This window comes from Cyanistes caeruleus, unplaced genomic scaffold, assembly GCF_971803275.1.
Source record: "Cyanistes caeruleus unplaced genomic scaffold, bCyaCae1.hap1.1 HAP1_SCAFFOLD_80, whole genome shotgun sequence".
Lineage (NCBI taxonomy): Eukaryota > Metazoa > Chordata > Aves > Passeriformes > Paridae > Cyanistes > Cyanistes caeruleus.
In genome coordinates, this window is record NW_028255890.1 from 1,780,745 (window position 1) to 1,784,453 (window position 3,709).

The following is a 3,709-nucleotide window of genomic DNA, read 5'->3' on the forward strand; positions in this document are numbered from 1 at the left end:
ATGATGTTACTGAGAGGAGCTGCTAAGCGAGAGCTGCCTCTGTGCCAAGCAAAATCCAAGAGCTGGCTAGCTGTGGGAACTGACTACCTATTAAAGCATTTAAAAAGCTGGATCCACCTCTGTGAGATTGACATTTTGCAGACAAGCAAGCCCGGGAAATCTCTCTCTTGCTTCCACCTTTGAGGAGGTATTCGGCTGCCGGTCGGGCCAGGCCCCGCTGCACTGCGGCCCTTACAGTCGTGCTGACAGTGGCCGCAACAATCCTCAAAACTTCAGGGTCCCCTGACACCCAGACAACCGAGGAGAAAATTAAAGGAGCGAGTGCCGTGGAGTCCCCAAAACCAACTGGAATAGGAAAATCAAGTAGGGATGAGGCCCATAAAGCCTGTGCAGCACAGGAACAAAGTGCAAAGACCAGGACTAGGGGCAGACAGAACAATATCTAGGGGAGGTGTGAGGGCGCAGTCTGAGGGCATGGGTCCAGACACAGGCTGGGGTTAGAAAGCTGCAAAATACTGTGATGAATTGCAATCAATCTGGGGAGAGATACAGGAAGATTCTAGAAACATAACTTTCAGTGGGGTGACTTGATGAACGTATGAATTGCCATCAAGCCTTTGGCAAGCGCTTCCCAAGGCTTGAACTCAAAGCCTGCTGCTTCAGGGCTGAAGTCTTTCTGGCCCTGTGTCCCAGAAGGGCTGAGTCACACAGGCTCGGCCTGGCGGGGCCGGGCCAGCCTTGGCAGTGACCGGGTGGGGACGGGAGGCTGCGGGACCCCGGTTGAGGCTGGGCCGGACCACGGCTGCTCACACCTTGCCAAGCCTAAGCCGTGCCCCGCTGCGGCCCCCGCTGAGCTGGAGTCCGCTGGGCTCCGGGAGGAGCTGCGGCTGGGTCCAGGCCCCCTCGGCCGCGGCCCGTGCGGCACACGGTAATTGAAACAAATTGGCCAGGAGGCAAGACTCCTGTTTGATGCTTTTATTAGGATTTGGCTCTTGGGGTGGGGGGGGGGTCCAAGGGGTTGCTTGCACCACAGCCATTCCCACACTGTCAGCTCCAAGGAGGAGACACAATTCAGCTTTGCAGCACACACTGCAGAGCTGGGGCTTCCGTCCTCAGGAAAGTAGCCAGGAGGCCTCTTGTTCAGGTTCACTGTCTAGGGGTGTCAGGCCATTCCTGTCCTCTTTAGGTCATGGTGATGCAGGAAGATGGTTTCTAAGCAGGTTTAGGTGATGCAGGGAGATGATCTTTCATCATAGCTTGCTAGAATATGTTTCCTTGTCCTTTTATTCCTCTCTTAGCTCGTTGTTTTGGTGCCTTGCATGCCTTAGTTTGCACACTACTCAGTTGCACAGCTTCCTGGGAGTTTCTTTGTTCTAGTGTGGCACAGCTTCTATGGGAGCTGCTTTGTTATATAATAGCAAGGAAGTGAGGGAAAGGGTACAGGAATGTCTCATAAGAACCTTTAAAACACTTCAGAAACTGGTAAGTAATTAACCTTACTAATAACCATTGGAGTAAACAAGGGGTACAAGTTTACAAAGGGGATAAGAACGTTAACTGTACATAAGCTTCTCCACTGGGAGAATATCCTGACAGAGTCTTGTTCTGGGGACTCTACTTTTCTTAGAACAGGCTAGAAAGCATGGGGTGGAAGGCAAGTGACTAAAATTCTCAGCTGTGAGCTCAAACTCACAGTTTCTCTCCTACCCTTCTCTCTGAGCAGCTGTTTTTAGGCTATCGCTGGCCAGCCTGGACAGAAACGTGTGGGAGAGCGCTTGTCCTCGGAAGCACTTGGTTGCTCACTGAGATGTGCTAGACACCTCACAGCTGAGGGCTGTGGCGCAGAGCATCACCAGCTGCAGCGCCATGCGCTTCTGGCAGGAATATGAACAGCTTTCATCATCCTTGGTTCTACTTTTCAGGCTCTTTGCTCTTGAGCTGTCAATGCAGCGTGAACTGGGAGTGATGTCTTAGCTGTTCTTTGAGCAATACATCTTAGGACACCGCTGACTGCGCTTCTGGCCAGCATTTCTGCCTGGCACACAGTACTTGACCAAAAAAATTGGAAAATGAGTAGTAAATCCAGACAAGAAATTAGGGAGGAGGAAAACCTACTGAAGTGCAGGCAAACCAGAGGCACATCTAGACAACTGCTAGGCTCCACCGTGAACTAAGGACTCAGCTTTCTGCCTTTCTCACTGCCGGCCTCTACACACAAATGCTCCCTTTCCCATTCATGTTTTGCTTCCAGCTCAAGTCTTCACCTGTTCCACATCCTTCTGCACCATCAGCAATCTCTCTTCCTCAAATGAACTGAATCCCACTCTGTCTCAGGGTCTTAGCACTTTCAGGCAATTGCTGCAAGAAATGGTTCTAAGCCCTGCATGGCTCTACATCTGCAAATGGACGCCTGGTCCTGCTGAAACCTGTGCAAAATTTTGGTTATTTTTGGTACGGTGATCATTACTCCAACTCCCAGCACAGATTGCTCATACCATGTACAGACTGATTACACTACACGTCAGAAGGGTCGTCATCGTTTGGAGCGTTACTTGTAATAGCAACACTTTTCCATTAATAAAGAAATACTTCTTCCAGTCCTGCCACTTCAAAGTTTAGAGACATCTTTTAACCAAACACTCATTTTTATTTGTATTATTTTTGTTGACAATTTCTTGCAGGAAGACATTAAATTGAGATAGGTATTTGAAAACAAGGAGCATCAAGGCAATTGCTTGTTATTAGTCATTTAATGATTACTTTTTTAAAGCTATTACAAATGCTGCTAGTCAAAAGGCAAACTTATTGTAGATTTATAATGCTCTTTGGATTAATCAGAAACTTGTGAAACTGGAAAAGGTTTTCTTTACAAGTTTCATCTATATAATGAGGAGAAAAATGTGGCCTAACATTTAAGAAATGCTTGTGGTCAAAAATGTAATCAGCTAAGAGGCTATCTCAGAAACAAAAAAACCCCAACACTGTTCAAGTTTACAACTGAGCTACATTTTTCCATTACTGTGATTACAATACCCTTCACTTGTGAAGTGTGTAATGACTATTCTGTAACAAACAATACAGGAAACCAGCCACACTTACGGATTTTCCCTATAAAGCCACTGGCTTTCAGATGGAAAACCCATTTATTGTTCCTTTTCACAACTTTCTATTTAATTTTCAATAACTTAGCCTAAAAAATCCCACTATCTGCATGCATGATGTCTTTCAAAGCAGTGGAAGGAAGTTGCTAATTGCATGCCGTGGGTGCTGACTGCTTGGCAGCAGAAAGGCAGTTTTATCTCCAGGCTTAGAATAAACTATTGTTATAAATATATTTTGTTCCACGTTAATCAGGGTATCGAGACCACTGTCATCTTTGCACGATGATCAAATGGGCAGCTCTGCAATTCAAGCAGCTCAGGAATTCATTAGGTGTGTGTGGTGTAAGCTGCAAACTCACCCTTTACTGCTCAAGTCATGCCATGTGAAGTGTAAGACAGATCCATTAATGAGGAGGACTGAGCATTTTCTGCTGCAATTTACCAAGAAATTTGCTTATGCAAAGAGAGAAAAGACTCTTCCTTCCCATTATATCAGGGTCAGAGGTTCCAAGTTAATAAATATACAAAAAAAAAAAAAAATAATAGCAGCATTGATTCAGAATGTATTAATTTTAGTGAGTTTTTACGAATGTTTGTCAATTTGAGTG